Raw genomic sequence first — 20997 nt, 5'->3', positions numbered from 1 at the left:
CCTTCAGGTATTTGTGCACATGAATTATTTTCTGCTCTTCTCCAAACTGAACAGTTCCAGCTCTCTCAACCTTTCCTCACAGGGGAGATGTTCCAGTCTCTCTATCACCTTGGGAGCCCTTCATTGGGAGTCCTTCTGAATGGCAGCGTTACCCTCTGGTATATCAGGCACTCCTCCCACTTTGGTATCATCAAAAGACTTACAGAGACTGCACTCTGCCTCATCATCAAGATCATTCATGAGGATGTTAAACAGGACTGGACCCAGTATTGACCCCTGGGATACACTGCTAGTCACTAGCCTACAACTAGAATTCACTATGTTCACTCAAAGATTATTGAAAATGCCCTTTCCACATCACCAGCCAGCTCCCTCAGTACTCAGGGTGCAACAAATCACGGCCCGTGGACTTATTCATGTACATCCAATTTGCTTAAGTGCTCCCTGGCCTGATCCTCTTTCACCAAGGGTACGTCTAACTTGCTCCAGCCTTTCTGCCCTTCCTTTCTCTTGCACCTGAGATGCCTGAAGACTGGTCTATCTCGTGAAGACTGAGGCAAAGGCAGCGTTAAGTACTTCAGCCTTTTCCATGTCCTGTCACCAGATCTCCTACCTCATTCAGCAGTGTACCCACATTTTCCCTGGCCTTCCTTTTGCCATCCGTGCACTTAGAGAAGTCCTTCTTGTTACCTTTTCTTCCCTCATCAGATTCAATTCAAGTTGGGCTTTGGCTTTCATAACTGTGCCTCTGTATGTCCAGACAATGTTTCTGTATTCCTCCCACATTACCCACCCTCTGTGTGCTTCCATTCTGAGTTTTCTCAGGAGCTCCTTGTTCATCCATGCAGGCCTCCTGGCAATTTTGCCTGACTTCTTACTTGCTGGGATGGAACTTTCTTGAGCTTGAAGGAGACGATTATTGAATATTAACCATCTTTTTTAGGCTCATCTTCTCTCTATGGCCTAATCCTGTGGGATTCCTCCAAGCAGCTCTTTGAAGAGGCCAAAATCTGCTCTCCTGAAGTCCAGTGTCATGAACTTGCTTTTCACTCTTCTTTCTGCCCACAGGATCCTGAACTCCACCATCTCATGGTCACTGCAGCCAAGGCTACCTTTTACCTCCACATCCCAAACGAGCCCCTCCTTGCTGATGAGCATGAGTGCAGCAGAGCACTTCTCATAACTTCTGTATCACTTGGGCCAGGAAGTTGTCACTGATGCACTTCAGGAACCTCCTGAATTGCTTATACCACAATACTCTTCAGCAGGTATTGTGGTGGTTGAAGTTCCCCATGAAGACAAGGGCCTGTGAATTTGAGACTAATTCTATCTGTCTGTAGTAGGTTGCATCCCCTTGTCCCTCAGATGGCCTATATCAGATACATGCCACGATGTCACCCACACAGGTATTTGATCCTGGATCTCAGTTGGCTCATCATAGGTCTCAGGTCATCATATTTCATAATCTTACAGAATTTATCCCAAGGCAGTGAATTTGACAAACATGAACGGAACTTACCAGGTTTGATAATTCTTTTACCCAGATTTAGATTGGGTTTTGTTTGTTTGTTTGAACACCGTGGTTTATGTACTTTCTAGTGAATGCCGAGTGATATATGGCGGTACTGTTATCAAAGACTTCAGAAAAAATTATTTCTTTAATCCAGTGAATAATCTGATCCTTCTTTAGAAACAAATAAACAAACAAAAAATTAGCAAGCTTGCATTTTAAGTTTGAATATGAACAGAATTTTTTAAATAAATCCTTGATGTTCTTTTTGGGATGAGCTATTACAAACCCGAACACACACGGTATACAATTCAAGTTTAAGTCACAAGAAAAGATAATAACACAAACATCCGTAGGCTGATAATTTTACTGAGCATCTGCTTTGAGACTATGGTTCAAAATTTGTCTCTTACTTATATCAACTATTTTGTATGTTATATAAGTTATAAGTATATAAAAAAAGTAGTGCAATGAATAACCTATGAAAGAGGAAAACCCAAGTATTCTTGTGTTCAATTATTTACTAGAGCAGGCAATAAAGTCACTGTGGAATAATATTGAAACTTGGAGAAGAATTTCACCAAATATAATTTCTAATTTACAGGATATTGAGGAATTTCCAGTAAAACTTCAAAATCAATAAATAAACCATAGCAAGAAAATAAATTGAAGAATATCAGAAATCACAAAAATATATTAACAGAAACAGTATACAAACTAGCTAGAGTAATTTTTTGAGAGATTAAAAATTATTAGATTAGATCAGAACACATTTTTTGATGTGCCTAGAGGACACAAACTGTATTGATGCTCATGAGAAAGGCCTTTTGGGAAACAAATCTACTCTAACTTAAGGAAAACCTGGTGGGAAAAAAAAGAGCTTTAGCTCTTTGGTCAGTAATAAAGACATGGCTAGGGGATGCTGGAAGGAGAAGTGATTTGCAGCCACAAGAAAGCTAAACAATTTTGTTGTATGATTTGTCCAAAAAGACTACAATTTTCAAGCTTGGGAGTAACAATTTTAAGTACTTATGTGCTCTATTTATGGTGTAAATGTATGGTCTGATTAAAAAAAAAAAACAAAAAAAAAACAAAAAATTGACTTGGAAGTCTTAATTTTGTGTTTTCCAGTTTGTACACCACAATGTCTATAAACATTTTTGTTAAAATGAAAACTTACATGATTACTTAAGCAAATGTCTCAGGGATTTTGAATTTTAGAAAAACTCTCATTAGAATTGTGGGACTTGAAATAGATGTATGACGCTAAACTTAAGGGCATACAGGTAAAGCCAGCATAAAACTTTGAACAATTCAGTCCTAAGGCCCAGTCTGAGAAGTCTTTATCGTGACCTTCTACAGTAAAACTAAATTAACAAGTCACAGGCTTTGAATCAAACAATTCAGATGGAGTATTTATATGAAATTTATCCAGTCTACTGAGAATTTGTAAAAGTAAAATATCTTTATAATAGAAATAGGAACAACATTCTTTGTAGTGTCTTATGGTCTAGGATAAGAAATCTCAAGGAACAATAGTATTTGTAGTAAAGTAATCAAAGGACTCATTTCATAGATTCAAATGTTTAATAACTCTTGATTTATCAGTTGTTTGAATGTTAGATATTTTGGGTAGCTCTAAATTTCTTAGGAAATGTATAATTTATAAGCTTCCTAGGAGCACATAGAAGAAGATAAAACAATACTAGTCTTGTATCAAATATTTGGAATAGTAAGAAAAAACTTATAGCAAATTTATCTTGTGGGGTTACAGCTTCACAAGTAAGTCAAATATGTTAACTTATGAAACACATCATAGGGGTGTTTTAACTTGCAATAGAAGTGGCAAGTGTAATACCAACATGAGCAATGATATTTGCTAAATTAAAATTGTTTCCTGTTAACTTCTTACATTCTAGAAAAGCAATATTCCTAAATTGGGTCTTCCTGAATAGGAAATTCTTCTTTAAAATAGCTGCTGAGGGCCTTGAAGGATAAAAAACATGTTTTCCACTTCCATCTGAGGAAGTTTATATCCTTTTTTAACTTAGGTGAACTCAAAATAGTACCATAATACATTCTTAAATGGGATTCATACAAATTGCCATCAAATCTGGATGGACTCTGCATAGACAAAGTCAGAGCCATGCTGGAATTTTACAACTGACTTTTTCATGAGAACATAAACATTCACACATTGAGAAAAGAACACTTTATAGTTAAATAAACAAAATGTAGGATCAGTGAAAAGGATCATTAGAAATTAAATTATCAAGTGTTTGGGGTTTTTTTTGCTTCTAACTAGCTACTACATAGCTGTTATTAGTAAGAGACTTCTGTAGAAGGGTAGACTGACAGAAACCTGCCTGATAACTGCCACCAGCTGAAACTCAGGGGTATTATTGAGACTATTCCTCTCAAACTTTGAAAGCTACACAAACAGGGAGCTTGGAAGAGTCCACCTGCTCACCTAAGATAGGGTTATCCATATTTAGAGACATAAGACCATTGCAAAGAATAGCAGTTTAGGAAAAACACTCATATCAGTGCAACATAAAATTGTTTATAAATGAACCTGACAAAAAATGGAGTTTTAGAAAGACTACAGAAGCTTACAGCTTCCTGTTATAACAGGGGCTAGAGGTCAGTCAGCACAATCGGAGGATTTTATGCGTAGCTATACCTGACTCAGCACAAATTCCCTGACATTAGCTGTTGATACAAAAGGAAAACACTTGCTGTGGTATACAAGCAAGCTGTGCTAGCAAGATAGAAACTGGCACCACTCATAGTCTGGGAAACAAAAAGAAGTTTCAGGACTCTAATGTCATAAGATGTCTGGTTAGTTTTCTCACAAGTGAATGAGATATAAAGATATCTTTCGGAACACTCATATAAAGAAAATGCCAAATTAAATTACATTGTAGGCATTTCATCATTATTCAGATGGATTAAATGCTGTTAGGCTGTGACTGGTGACCTCACACTGCCCACTTCTGATGGTTAAAAAGGAGACGTCAGGCCCTGAGGACTATTCTGGTTACCTAAATCAAGGCAGCCCTCGGGTTCAAAATGCAAGTGTTGGACCTTGGTCTTTTGCACATCCTCAGTACAGCCTCACAGCTGCTGCAATTCACAGCTAAGCACCAAAATTCCTATAATTCCCTGCTTAGATTCCTGTAAAGATATCCAATAAACTCAGATAACACAGAGTTCAGGTTAAACCATGGATGAAAGAAGCTATTGCCAAAGCCATTTTTATAATATCAAATAAAGCTCTCACCTCAGAAGTTAAAAATTGATTTCTTGAACATGAAGTAAGCTCAAACCTTTTATTTCCAGTTGCAGAGAAGTCCTCTAATGTGCAAAAAGAATGGGCTTTCCAGCTTTTTGTCTGAAACAGAGCCACTCCCCAGAAAGGCAGATATAATCCTTGAGCTAAAAGAGAACAAGCTAGAATGAGAGCTAGAATCGCTAGCGAGTCCCTACTCAGTCACTCACTTATTCTGCCCCAGCATGATGGGGAAGAGAAACAGAAATGCAAAAGTGAGGGAACTTCTGGATCAAGATACAGTTTAATATATGAAAGGAAAAGATATAGTTTCATATAGAAAAAAAAAAAAAAAAGAAAAGAAAAAACTAAAACCACATGATGAAAAAACAATCACTCACCACCAGCAGACCAGTGCCCAGACAGTCCTCAGGCAAGGGTTACTTTGCAACAACTCCTCACCCCCTGTTTTATAGCTGAACAAGACCTTACATAGTATGGAATATTTCTAGGGTCAGCTTGGGTCAGCTGTCCCACTTGTGTCCTGTCCCAGGCTCTTGGTCACACCCAGTCTATTCACTGCTGAGGTCTCCATGAGAAACAGGGAAGTTCTTGATGCTGTTCAAGCACCGTTCAGGAACAGCTAAAACATTGGTGTGTTAACAACCCTGTTTTGGTCACAAATCCAAAACACAGCAAACTACAAGCTGCTATGAAGAAAATTAGCACCATCCCAGCCAGATCCAGCACACCTGCTCTCACTGAATAACATTCTACAAACTCCTTGGACATCTCACCCAGACTTTACAGTCACCCTTCCAGCACCATTCTCAACTTCTGTAATATACAGGCTGAGAACATATGTGGTGAAGTCTCAAGTTCTGCAAAGATATTCTTATGGACAGACTCCTGACTCACAAACAGCTTTATAAACTTGGGAACAGAAAGAATATTTCTTAATATTATGACTTTGATGCATTAAAAAGAAAAGAAAAGTGCTCCTGATATATCTTGAGTGTTTATAGGAAAGTTAGGTATGACAGGGTTAAAATTAATGAGCTTCATACCATTCATCCCATGCAGTGCTGCAGCTCATTCTGATGGCAGGCACTATTCCTTAATGTCGCAAGGCAAAAAGCCCATTTTAAAGGTCTCATCTTCAGTTATGAATGTGGATTAAGAATGTCCTAATGTTTTCTCCAGGTGAAGGACAACAGGAGTATTCTACATTATATTTCTAACAATGCTGTCTTGCAGGTAACAAGCAAGGAGTGCATTTCAGTGTAGGCGCAAGGGGTTGCTGTTCATTTCAAAGTACATTTTCACAAATATTGAAGATGCAAAGTGAAAACCTGAGCTTGTTTTTTCTAAGCTAGCAATTCAGCTTCCCCAGGAAAAGATATTGATTCACTTACTGCAAGTCAGCATTATTTAAAAGCAACGTTTTCAAAAAATGTCTTTGATCATCTTTGCACACAAAAGCAAATACGCATACATAATAAAAACCTTTCTGGTTTATCCTACCTAACAAACAAGGATAGAAATCTAATAGATATACCAAAGTCTTGATTCAATGGGAAAAAATCTTTTGTTGCTGGGTTTATAAAGACATGTAGGTAAAATAAAGGTTGCATCATTTCTCTAACACCTCACTTTTTGTTCTCTCCTAAAGATGAACATTTTCTCCTTATATTAGCCTTAAGTCCCCTACTTTTTACCGTTACATAGAGAACCTTTATCTATAATGCATTTTGCAGAAATAACATTATTATGACTATAAAGTTTAAATGTGCAATATAAACTATTTTTCTAGTCTTGTACCAAAAAAAGTAATCATCTCATTGATTTTTCAGTGAAAAATGGTGCGAAGTATAAGGGGACAGATTTGCTTTTATTTTAGCTTTAAAACTTTCAAAAAGCATTAATTCTTCTGGTATTTGGCAGACCTCAATACTAAAAGAAGTTATGATGTCTTATTTCTAGAAGACCAATGCTGTGGAAGGACACTTCTCTTCTTTACACAGTGCCAAAATGAGGATGGGACAGAACTGGAAAAAATCCCTCAAAACCACGGAAACACGGAATTGTCAGAGTTGGAAGGGACCTCTAGAGATCATCTGGTCCAACTCCCCTTCTAAAGCAGGAAGGCCCAGAGCACATTACTCAGGGCTGCATCCAGTCGGGTCTTGAAGATCTCCAGAGAAGGGGACTCCACGACCCCCCTGGGCAGCCTGTTCCAGGGCTCTGTCATCCTCACCGTAAAGAAGTTTTTTCTCATATTTGAGAAAATGTGCCAGCTATGTGCCAGCTTGAGCACGTTGCCCCTTCTCCTATCGCTGGAAACCACTGAAAAGAGTCCGGCTCCAACATCCTTCAACTCACCCTTTAGATACTTATAAACATAAATAGGGTGTCCCCTCAGTCTTCGCTTGTCCAAGCTAAAGAGTCCCAGTCTTTAAGCCTCTCCTCGTACGGGAGGTGCTCCAATCCCTTAATCATCTTTTTTGCCCTACGCTGGACTCTTTCTAGTAGTTCCCTGTCTCTCTTGAACTGGGGAGCCCAGAACTGGACGCAGTATTGCAGTTGTGGCCTCACCAGTGCAGAGTAGAGGGGCAGCATGATTTCCCTTGACCTTCTGGCCACACTCTTTCCTATGCAGCCCAGGATTCCATTGGCCCAACCAAACAACAAAAAACCAACCAACCACAGCACAAAGTGCTTACCTTAGGTAAACTCTTCTGGGCAGCTGTTGCAGTAACAACGGTGAAATGGCGAAATGGCCACATCAGAACTTGTATTTATGTAGGAGACTGCAGGCATGTAGTATAGTCATTATGTATGCCCCTCAGAGCCACAAGTAATTTTTGTCTGGCCATTCTTTTTCTCTTCTAAGCAGAATTTGGAACCGGATTAATAATCTGATCCTATTTTTCTCTTTAAGAAATTATTGTCTCATTCCTATACAGGCCGCCCAGAAACCCAAAACCCTTCACAACAACAAAATCCATTATTAACTTCACTGCACAGCTGCTTTGTGATAGCAAAAATAATTAGAAAAGCACATACCTTTCTGGTAGAACATTGGGTAAAACTGAAATAAATAAGAATATTTCCCATTTTCTTCAGCATCAGAATTTACTTAATATTTCTTTAGTACTAAAGTTTTTGGATGTGTGTTAGATGTTTATCTGAACTATTCAGCATCATAAAACCTTCTGCTAGGTATTGTGCATCATAGGGCATTCTTCCAGCCTCTTTCACAACAGAACCTAATCAAAAGCTCTCAAGTCCCATTTATCTCACCGGATGGCAGGACCAGTGACTTCCCAAAGACCACACATGCTTTAGCACATGTTTGGATTGATCAAATCTGAGTTAGTCTAATTTGTACTGTATTCACAACCAGTGGGCAGATCATATAATTTCTTCATTTTCTTTCTCCAGTGAACAATAGGTTTGGGGAAAGTGTAGAGGCACATTCTTCTTTCTTACTCTCACTTCAAATACATGATTTGCAGCAAAACACATTCCATGAGAAATAGTTGCTAAGGACTATAAAATAAAACCAACTTAACCTGGCTTTTCAGAGGCACAGAGCACCTGTGACTCCCTTTGGGCTAATGTCAAACTGTGCTAATGCTCTCTAAGACCTTGGGATGGGATGTGCAAGAGTACGGCTCTATATTTCTTGGATGAGGATGATGTTATGATTTTTGATGATCATTCTTATGGTAAATTCTGGATTTTTTAAGTGAACTACCAGAATAAACAACTGAGGATTTTCTGCAGCAGTGTCACTTGGCCCAAGAGGCAATCAGCCATACAAAAATAGTTTGGTCAAATTTTTTTTGTTCTGAATACTATCACTCTTTATTCTAAATGAAGCAAAATACATGTATGGATATGCTTGTGAGGGTAGAAAGAACTTTTCCATTTCACTTTCCTCTGACTTACATAAGCATTTTAGTCTTACAGAATAGTTTTAAATTTGCCCATACATTTAAGTAACAGGCTCTTAAACAGAGGCACTTGAGCTAATTCTAATGAACTTGTATGAGATTTTGCAAACATACAGACACAAAAATATGCATGTCTGTATGATTTGGGAGAAGTTCTACAAATCACGAACTGAGTAAATATTTTACCTTTTTCATTACATATTTTCTGCAAACCTTTTACACAATTTTTAATGTTGCTAGACCATAAAAACTACCATAATACTGTGAAGAATAATTTTCTGCTCTTGCGCCATTATGTATACCTCCTTAGGAATGTGTAAAGTCTCATTAGCATTCGTAACTGAAATGGCATTATATAGACAAAAAGAAATATCTGATGACATATTATATATTGAAGAATTAGGATATAAAAGCCTTTTATCTTGCTGAATAGAGCTGAAGATATTCTTCTTCATTGCCAATATTTACAAAGTGATTTGTCAATATAACATTCAACAATGGAGAATTCGACACACCAATTTCAATTTAACAGGAAAATACTATTTTTCTTTCACTTTAATTGTGTTAGCTCTTAATTTAGTTAATACAGTTAGTACAGGTCTCCTTATACATCTTTCAGGTCTTTTTATTTCTTTCTACACTCAAAATTCCCTGTGTGTGACTCAGTACTGTTATACTAGGACATCTTCTCATACACATACACTGTTATTTTTATTACCTGTTTTGACTTTTTTATTAGGCCTTTGACCTATTATCTGTTTACATTTTTTTATATCATGGATAGGATTTCTAGTGACAATTCAATCATCCTTAAATTGTCTGCCTAATTTTAAACTTGTTTTTAAAACCAACTCAGCAATAAATAGGGATGAGTCATCCTCTAGGGATGCCAAAGACTGCTGTTTAAATAAACACAATAAACTCCTTTCTGAAGGTGATATTCTGTTCCCTCACCAGCTTTGGAAAGAGCCCAAATACATCTTGGACCAGCCACTCATGCATTAGATGGCTAAAAGAGGATACCTCTCCTCCCCAATCTGTGGCTAACAAACAGTGAAATATTACTAGTAATATTTTGGTATTAGGATGTACCAGAGATTTGTGTAACGATATTTATCTTTGTAATGCCCTCTTCCACTCTTAAGGTCACAATATCATCATAATATCTCTCAAATGGGCTGAAATTAAAGAATCAAGTTTCCTTTTCAGAGGTCATAAGAAATTATTTTCACACATTTTTAGCCCAGAGCCTCAGCTTGAGCAAAAAGAATGCAAGTACAAGGAACGGTGGAGTCAATGGCAAAGACTCATGTTGTTAAGGCCATTATAGGACAGAGCCTGTAAGGACCTCTCACATATACACCTGGGAGTTAACACTAAAGGCTAGAATTCTGGGCGCACCTAAGCAGGACATAGAAGAAAATTAAATATAAAGTACTTGGAAGAAAAACTTAAAAAAAACAGATGCATTAGTAATTTTCAGAGTAGTATTTAGCTCTTGTAAAACTACTGTATGTACTGATGATGATGATTATGGACTTGTCAGGTAGTTTATTTGCCCAGGTCCACATTCTGAAGCAGTGTGATCCTTGCTTTTAAATGGAAAAGTACACAGAATTGCAAATACTTTCTGTGGGTACTTTGTTCAATATTGTACAGAACTGATCCACTTAAAATACCAATTTCCTTTTTCTGTACAACCATCATCCAAGGTGATTCAGTCTGGATGGATGATTGCTTCTTTTCAACCAATTCTCACATCTTAAGTAGACTCTAGGTCCGTCAGCAGCCCCTTTTACTTTTACTGTAACAGTCTAATAATTGGTTCCCCAAATTACAAAGCTGACTCTTTAGCCATGGAATAACAACACCTCATTGTCTACTATTAAATGCTAAAATTTTCTTGGTTACATGAAGCATATTACTCCTGAAAGACAAGAACTACTGATTCTAATTCTGTCTTCATCTCAATTTACTGTAAACTCTTGTAAACTCTTAGGAATAACAAACACTTCAAAACAGCTGTTGTCCAATATACTAGCCAAACACTTTCCTCATTGTCAGTACTTGTTCTTTGCAGACTGTGAAGTGTAACTTTGAACCAGACTTAGTATTGCCCTGCACTTTCAGAAGCTTTTAACCACAGAGAGCTTTTGATTTGGGGAGTTTTATTCTAGGTCTCCCCTTCTTCTCAGAATTAACTTTGAGCTTGAATTCAGAGGAAGAAGATCTCTCTCTTATTCAATCTCTGAGCAAACATGAATCTTCAGGCAGCACATACAGTTCCAATCACATGTGAAAATAAGCATGATTATTTCATTTCTAATGGGCTTTTTAAAGTCAGCTATCAAGTACCGGGGGTAGGAGAGCTGTTTGGATTCGACGTATATAATATAAAGTCTTTTCTAAAGACTCTGTCAAACTAAAATACAAAAAATGAGATGAGATCTCTCAGAGCTTTGAACAATTCTTCTTTTAAAATAACTCTTCTATAGAATCTTCAGTTCTATTTTATTTTTCTTAGTCTTCCTTCCAAATTGCAGTCCTTTCTTTTTACAGCCTGTGGCATTCGTTAGAGAAAGGATCTACAGTATTACACCCATTCATCTGACTCCTCAGCTTCTTCTGAAGCTTCAAATGAGCTAAAATTCCCTGGGTTTTCTCCTCAGAAAGGTCTTTTTGTGTTCCTGATTAGTTTCAAAACTGAATCCAGTTCTGCCTTTCTCCAATCTGTACATTTTCTCATGGTGTTTTCTTCATCAGAATTAGTCTTTTGTGCATACAAACATTATAGAAGCTTGTTCCACTACTTCAGCTTTGATCATCTTCTCACTTACCTGTTAGCAAGATTATATCTTAGGTGACAATTTTCAAGTAGCAAACCTGAATTACAGGAAAAGAACAGCCATTTAAATGCTTTGGAAATGCTTTAATTATTTATATTAACTTAATAAGAAATTAGACTGATTACTAAGTCAGAACTCTGTCTACTTGAACATTTTCCTGCCTGCAAGCAAGAGCTAGGAACCTAGCTAAACACACAGATAAAATCACAACTATTGGAGTTAGCAGAAGTCTGGGACTGTTGTCAAATATTCATTGCAGAATCAGGTGCAAGCAGTATTCAGTTGCAGAGAAAGCAAGCAAGAAGCACTATGCAATCGCCACTCATGTGATTCAGTGCAAAGTTGGCCATGTTAGATTTAACAGCTGATTAGTTGATAAAGTGGATTTGATCCGAAGTGGCTACAGTGTAGTAACATGGGCTGTGTTAAGATCCAGTTGATATAAGGAAACCAGGAGCTAGGAAACAAGAATAACTTTAAATGGCACAACCATTTACAGAAATAAATAGAAGTCAGCAGAGATATTCACCCAAAGAACTAATAAAAATGGAGTAAATCTTTTTAAAGACAAGAACAATTCTAGGTCTAGTATTATGCACTGCATCATTTGCCAGCTGTAAAAGCTGCATGGGTGCCTATTTATTAACAAGAGCAGTGACACCGTGACACATTTCTCGTATCTCCTATCTGATTAAAAGTGCTTTTCTAAAAGTGGAGTGCTGCTGCAGTAAGCCAATGTACACTACACGAAAAGTTTACCCTTTAGCAACAAAACATTGTTAGACAGAAGCATTACTATTAATACCAGAAATTCAACTTGAAAATCCCTTGGAGCCCTGAAAGCCACAGCTAAATAGTGAAAGTTTAGATGGAGTATTTAAACTTTGAGAGAAGATAACGCAGTGGATTCAATTTATGCTTTCCAATATTTATTCTTCAATTTGGGTAAATACAGCTCAAATAAAAAATGCAAGTGTAAATAAAGAGTTCAATTTCAAATTTTACTGCTTGCTTGACTTTGAAAATGTCCCTATGATCATATATTCAAAAATTTCTGCTTGACTGATCTGAGAGTATGAGACTTCTGAAATGTTTTAAGCAAGAATTTCAGCACATTGGAAAAAATGGCAAAGTTAATTAGTACCCTTAAAATTATTAGTGTAGTAAAAAAATCTGTAATTCAACTTCAAGGAATCCTGCTGTCAGTATCTGTCCTGTGATGCAGGACAGGTTTAATTGCAGTGGTTCATGTAAGGTATGTGGAAGGAGACTGCTTCTTTAAGAGTATATGGTCAAGTACCTTTTTCAATGCAAAAAGTGCTATTACAAAAAGGAGAAAGCCATAAACAGGAACAGAGAGAGGCACAAACTGTCAAGCAAGTAGTAAGGGAGGCAATGATAAGTACAAACGCGGTCAGCCACATTAATTGGTAAAGGTATGTGGAGTGTGGGAATGTTTATTTTTAAGTAGGAATATCTGACCAAGGACCTTGCCAAACTGGGCTGATAAGGAAAGGGAGGAAGAGAAAGGCTCAGAAACATAAAACCTGACCAATTTTTGTTAATGGAAATAACCAGAAATGAATCTGCCCAGCTGCAGTAATTGAGACATTATCAAGAAACTGCAAGCAAACGGGACATTATGACTGTGAAGGATGCAGACCTGAAGGCCCAGGATGCTACAGGGGAGTTGAGACTGTGCAAACCGATGAAGCAACGGGCAGGTGAGGAAGAAAGGAGGAATAGACAACAAAGGGGCTGGTTGCATCTGAAGCAGGGCTGGTCAGTACTCTTGTGTGGCTGAGCCTGATTGCTGCAGTCTGCCCCAAATCCCCATTAAATCTTCTTTAACTACCTCTCTGGGTAATCTCACTCTGCCCTGCGTGTGCTGCGAGGACTCAGGGCCAGACACTGGGGGGACCTGTGTGTGTGCACGAGTAGAATTTGGGTCCAGCCGCTGGAGTCAGAGCAGGGGTGTGGGCCCCCCTGGCCTGTGGTGTCAGAGACTGGAGCAAATGGGGGGATCCCAGTAGTGTGAGCTGCTGGAGCGGGTGGGGGTCTGTCACCACCAGCCGTGGGGTGGGAACAGTGTGTGTCCCAAAACCAGCCGATGGGCATGAGGGAGGTGAGTCAGGGGCTCAGCGCTGGTGGCTCAAAGCGGGGAGAGTGTCTGTGTCCTCCCCAAGCCCAGTGTGCATGGACAACCACAAGCAAACTGCAAGCTGGACCAGCCAGCCAGTGGGGGACCCATGGGGCAGGCAAGGGGTATGGGATTGGGGCAGGGGTACCCTGGAAAGGCAGAGAGACCTTGCTGGTGCTCGGGGAAACCATGAAGGTGGGTGTGCTTGTGAATCTGGAGAGTGTCCAGTGTGTCCTTTACTAGTGACCTTCTGCTGCTGCCAGCCCTCTTCTGTGGCAGCACGAGTCACTGGCCAGGCAGGAACAAGTCCTGGGCCAGAGTAACTGGTGGTGAGGGCAGCTGCCAACTAATGTCCATTCATGTCATGCGTTATTAGTCATAGTAAACTCCCAGCTGTCTTTTTCTCTTTTTTTCCTCCACCCTTTTGTCAGCTAGTAAATTTTTCTTTCAAAGTGTAACATTTCATCTTGTGAGATGATATAGATGGCAGCCTCCTCATAAGCCAGCACTTCAAATTATGGTTATGGTATTCTTATGTTAGATCATCTCCAATCGCTGTTTGAGGTATGAAATAAAAACTGCATTCTGCACTATTTTTAGTTCTTATTTTCTTATTCTTGTAGCTGGAAGAACTGTGTTATTCAGTAAATCACCATTGTAATGCATTAGATTACTGCACCCATGTACAATTTATGAATTCCTAGTACCTGGATCTGAAATGACACTGAAATGCAATGCTCATTTCTCAGTCCAACTGAGGATAAACAACTCTTAAATTCCAGTGGATTGGAATCAGGAGATTTGACCTCTTGGCTCTGCAGCAGCCTCCTCATGTCCCTCATGACAATCTTTCATTTCAACTGAAAAGAAGTGAACCATTTCCTGCGCTTGCACCTTTTGCTTGCTTAACCTATTGACATGTTGCATATGTTTTGTCTAAGGAACTGGTTTTTTCCAATCTCTATCTAGCACAGACAGACAGATAGAAAATGATAGTGTTTTTAAAACATATATTGTCACAGGTAATTGAATGATTGAAATTTCAGTCAATAGAGTATAAGGTGTTGAAAAGTCCAGCTGGCAAGTACATTGCCTGTAACCGTTCACATTTTCTTTCCACTTATATGCTCATATTCAACGGTGCTGTGTGTTTCCCAAGTCCTTAGTGTGTTTGTAATATCTAGCAATGTGTTAAATTCACAATCAATTATCAAAAGACTGAAAAACTGTAAAATGAAGAGGGCTGCTCAGAAATTCTTCGACAAACAACAAAATACATGCTCATACAGCTATCATGGGCAAAAGACAGTCTACTGATTTTGAGGGAATTTCAATCAATGGAATTTATCAATTAACATAGTGCTAATCATAGAATCATAAACGCATAGAATTTGGAATGCAAGGGACTTTAAAGATTGCTAGTTCCAACCTGCCATGGGCAGAGATACATCCCACTAGAGCAGGTTGCTAAAAGATCCATCCAGCCTGGCCTTGAACACCTCCAGGGATGGGGCATCCACAGCTTCCCTGGATGAATCATAGAATCATAGAATAGTCATCAATTCTGGCACTGAAAGGAAAAACGAACAAACACTTTAAGAAAACAACCTTGCCTCTACGAAACCTCTCCTCACCCCTTTCTTAGTCCCCAGACTGTTGCTGCAGGCTAGCTAGTCCCCTTGGAGCAGCAACGGGAACTGGGGCTCAGGTGTGGCAGAAATTCTTTAACACCTCTTGAATTGTGCTAAAATCATTCTAACAAATACAACCATCCATAAATAAAGCTGGTTTTGAATGTTTGCACACAATGATGGCTGAGTGCTTTGTTTTACAATGTCAGAAGTGGGGTCCTCAGCAGAACTCCAGCTTCTGTCATACATTTGATATTATCTATGGCACTGAATTCCCAGGTGAGGTTAAAACAAGAGGAGGCACTTGCCCATGGATCAGTGAAGCAGTCTACTAAGGGCATGCACAGAGCAGTGACTTGAAGAGATTCAAGGTATTAAGTACAGCAAACACACAGATAATTTGTAATGTACAGCACAATAGAGGAACAAAAAGTTACAAGAACACTAAGCAAGGGCGACAAATTCAAGTAAACTTACAATGTAATTCAAAGTTTGTGTTCACTGATCCTGAGAGCAAAGAAGTAATTATACGTTTATAAATGGTTGGAGACAGTAATGCTGTGAAGTGTTCATCTGTTGTTAGATATTCACTTAAAAGGTTTGTTTTTCAAGTGATGTGGGTTTAGGTATTCTGGGTCTAAAACCGAGTTAGACTTACAAGCAGAGAGTGACTGTAATAAAACAAAACCTAATAGTGGAAAGAATGAGAATGAATATGGATTTTGAAGATACAATGAGAAGTCAAAGGCCTTTTAAATATCATGGTTAAAGCGGGGGCTTATGTGGTGTGTGGTTAGTGAGTGTTTAGAGCAAGAACAATAGAGGTGTGATTAAGGGTGCTTTTCTTGGCTAATGGAAAGAAGTAACTCCGGTATTTCAGAGAACTGAATGGGGTTTTAACCAAAACAACTGTCATTAATATCTGCGGAGAACAAACGACTTCGTGAACATTTAAATGCTCTCTTTAGATGTATTTAGCATTTGAAAGATGGAGGAAAACGAAGTCAAATTACTCAGCAATTACCATTAATGCATGAAAATGTTATGTAATTGATGATATCACAAGATGCAGCACAACATACATAACTATTAGTTGGAAAAAGTCATTTCCAGAAAATAAGTTAGCAAAATCTTATAATTTTATTTCAAATACAAGGGTTGGCAAGACAATCTGTCCGGTCTTAAAACGAAAACATCTCAGTATCTCAATTGACTAAAATTGCATTTCCTATGGTATGTACAGACTAAACTGACGATATTTGAAAACACCTTTTGCTTATGTTCTGAAAGTTTTATTTAATTAAAAAAATAATAAAAAAAGATAAACACTTTATCTGTAAGATCCTATATATCAAAGGTCTTTTAAAATACCTTAATTGCATTTGATTTTGTTACAGGGTTGTGTAGCAATGTCACTTAAAACCCAGATAACAATAGAAGTGTTTCAACATTTTAAAACCAAGATAATCATCTTGAAGAACAAAATGTTTGAGGTAGAAAACATAAACTTCTAATTTGTCATCAGAGTATTCTGACTGTAAATGCTATAATTTTCGCATCATGAATTTTACTGTTATAGCTTTGTGTCTATTAGCAATGCCAGATAAGTCAAGTTACAGATAGGGATGTCTAAGCTGCTCTCCTTAGCAAAACACAGAACTGTCTTGTCTTCAACAATTTTACAGAATAAATAAATAAACATATTTACTTCTCCTCTACTAGTGCTAATCTACATAAATCCATGCAAAATATTCATGAATGCAGAACATGTTGCAGCATTTTAAAAACAGTCATTAAAATACATGCAAGAAAATGCTGTAAATCATGGCTTCTCTATGAAAGCATGGTTCTATCACATCCGAACTGAGCCATAAAATGGTGTTATCAGTAAAAGCGATGTGTTTCCCCCAAGTACACATTTAAAATTTAGCACAGAGAGAAAATGCATTTGCTGGGAAACCTGTATGAAATGCATTACGTTTAACATTTGCCTACTAGATAGCAGTGAAAAAAAATGTATGTGTCTATATGCTTGGCTTCTTACACACAGCAAGTTGAATTGATCAACAAACTATTTCAAAATGAGTGAGACTTTTTTTACTTTAAGCTCAATATATTCATAATATAAATGAAATGTAAAATAATTTGCGTTATGTTATCCTGTCCTATATTTACATTAAATTAAGTTGATAATACTTAACAGCATAGAAAACCCAAGCAATAAGTGATTATCAAGTAAAAACAGAGAAAATTAAAAAGGAAATTTAGGATCATTCTTCTGTTCCTTTGTGAGTAGATTATACACACAGACAAGTAATAGATAAAATCCAGATTAAATTCTCTTTTTTTTAATCTGTATTACTGGCTAGCTTTTTGTTTATTATTTCCATGCTTTATCTGCATTGATGCTTTTACACACAGGAACATCAGAGATATTGGTTTTGTGCAAGGTGACTTCTAAAAGAGACATGCTGAGCACAGAAAACCCATGTAGTTCTGTTGGGCTTTTTTCATGTGTATGCTTACTGACAGAAGCAATTAGCATAATGTTAACAAGCTAACATAATGCATAAGATTGGCAAATGGAAAAAAACCTAAAGTACACCCTTTATTTTTCCTATAAAGACAATTTACTAAAAGAAAAAAGACAAACAACTCCACATCCTTTTGAACATACCAAAAATGTTTGAAAAACTTGTCCTATATATTAGTTATCAAAGCTATTCTGGCAAGCCCTGTACCAAAGCCCTAGAGATTATCCTGGGTTCTTGGAAGGGGAGTAAGTATCAAAATAACTATGGTCCTTGGAAAGACAAAATTATTTTCTCTTTTTGGAGTGATTGCCCGATCTTTGAAAGAATCAACAGTTGATTAGATTTGATATTCCAACTCTAGACATGTCGAGCACCTTTCCAAATAATTTTTCCCGTATCAAAGACAGCCTTCAGAAATACCCGGACATTTTCAGTACTGAGACACAGTTCTAATATCACCAAAGGATATCCAGAGGATGACGACTTTTTTTCACCATTTTTGGTGTCTCTGTGGCAACTGAATTTTGTATCTTTCCCCTAGCCTATTGGAAGGGAAGAGGATTGTATGACTCATATTATTTGAGACAAAATAGGAATATATTCCAGACCATAGTAAAAGGGCCTTTTGCATTTTATCTTGGTTAAAGAAATGTTTGGTTGGGTTTTTTACTCTGAATAGTACTTACTTGTTCTTCACAGGGCATAAGAAGATGCTTGGATTAGATAAAAATAAATCACAGACTCATGGCTTTGCACAGGCTTAGGTAAACAGGAAGGCGTATACAGTACAACCCTCAAGTGAAACAGCCTCTCTAGGACTTGGGAAGAATAGGCTACTCACTGGTCCCTTTCTTCAGATTCATGGATTATTCTCATGCCTGAGAATTCCTGTGTCAGGAAAGCAAAATAGTATCAAGTATCTGCTATCCAAGACTTTTTAAAAAACAGGGGAAAGATTTATGTGACCTTCATTCCATCATAAAACCTAGGGCTAGAACATGTATTAGTCTTCACTTATGTAAAATCCCATAGAAATGCACATGTTAGTGATCCCAATCTAAAAAAATCCTTCAATGGCTGGTTGGCAGCTTTCAATAAACCTAAGATTTGGAATATAATGTAGTTAAATAACTATGGGACTGAAAACAAAACTAGCCCCCTACCAACCCAGTCTTCCTATTGTTTATAGCCTTATCTTCTTCAGCTCTGTCTGTCATTAAATTGTAACCCTTTTGCAGCAATAAGAATATCTTTCTACATATTTAGTAGTTGTAGCAAAAGTAGTAAGGTACTGATTTAAATTAATCTCCCAGAAAAATCAGCCACTGCCCAGGAGATCAGCCACAAAGTTGCCACGTAGCATTACTGAAACAGAGCACACAGGGAATTCAGCATGCCATTTGTGTCTCCCAGTTCTCAAGTACCTTTGTTTCACTGTAGGCAAAAATTAAATTCTCCATGGCTATGAAGTATGAAGCACATTGATAAATGGAAATAAATACTTTGTTTGGAGATAAGCATAGAGCTTTGTTCTCCAGCCATGACAAAAATTAGATGCTCCCACCAGCTAACTGCTAAAGCTGATAATGTATGGACCATAGAATTACTTTCATTACTTTTTGTTCATTTTCAGTAGGACTCGTCTAGCAGTATCTCTGGTTCAGGCTATAAGATCATATTTAGAATCAAAGTGAACACAGTAGAAGCAAACTTTGTTCATCTCAAATGTTGCAGAGGTAACGAAGATCAAAACATTTCCCTATCTTCACTATACGGTCAGACTAAATACCTTTGGGGAGATGAAAGGGAAGAAGGAAAAAAGGAACAATATACAAGAAGCTAATCTGTCATCAAAAGAGGACTAACGGTCCAGAGACACCTATAAAAAAAGTGACTGAGTGTCAAGCACATGCTCCTATGTCTCAGAAAGTCAATTTCTAGGATAAACTATACGGGACACCCTTTTTCACTGCAGGAAATTTGAAGCACATGTTTACTTTTTCAGCTAGTTAAGCACCCAACTGATCTTATTTAAACTACTGAATGTTATACATGCATATAAACAAGGCCACTTTCTCCAGTATACATCAAACAAGTGTGCTTCTAGCTGCATTATAACTTGGGCAAAAATCCTTCCATCTCAGTATGCTTGTAGACCAGGTTCTGTTTGCCTGCTTATAATGGTCTGAACAGAAGCTTCCAGCCACAATATGTGTAGAAGGGGAACTTACACAGGCCAATATACATCAGTACAAAACCCTAAACTGAAAGTTTTGAAAATATGGAATTCTTAGGCACATGGAGTCTGGATTCTTTTCATGGTTTCAATAATACTATTTCTTGACATAAAAAATTCCCACCAGAAATCAATAAATATGAACATGTTATGTTAACCTTTTAGTCCCACCTTCATGGAAAATCTGAACCTAATCACTAAATGTTTTGGTTTATTTTTTTCCTTCTCATACTGGGCATAAAGAAAACCCTTTATGAACAGAGTTTGCAGTTGTAGTAATGGATAAGAAAACATTACAACTGTTTCATTATTCTATTCTGGAAAAAAAATGAAGTCTGTTTTCAAATCAAGGTAAAAACTTCTGGCCATGAACTGTAAATATGTCCTTGGAACAGACAGTTAATACAAACTTAGTGAGTTCCGGCTGGGTTATGATCAACCAACATTGGAGGGGAAAAGAGAAATTAAAAATATATAGAAGGTATGCTGCTAAATTTGTTTCCATTAAGAAATATTTTTAAAAATCTGTTTCTACTTCGTCATCTCGCATTAATGTAATAGTAGCATTACCTGATCCTAGTGCTTAAAATAGCTCCATTATATTCAGAGTATTATCCACATATGATTACTTCAGATTCCCTGGAAAAAGATTAGAGCTGAATATTACTGATTGTAACTAGAGGAACTACTGGATATAAATAATGCAGCTTTTGGCTGTAGTTAAAGCTGGAAAAACTATGCCCAGAGGAAAAAAACAACTGACTCCCCAAACTGTTTTGACATCAAACTCTTTTAGCATTGTAGTCTAAAGGGTCCGCACTCAGAGGTGAATAAGCCAATGCAACAATCCCCAAAAAGAAGAGGTGGAAG

The sequence above is a fragment of the Calidris pugnax genome, unplaced genomic scaffold, assembly GCF_001431845.1.
Source record: "Calidris pugnax isolate Ruff unplaced genomic scaffold, ASM143184v1 scaffold148, whole genome shotgun sequence".
Lineage (NCBI taxonomy): Eukaryota > Metazoa > Chordata > Aves > Charadriiformes > Scolopacidae > Calidris > Calidris pugnax.
Note: the sequence above shows the minus strand (reverse complement) of the source record.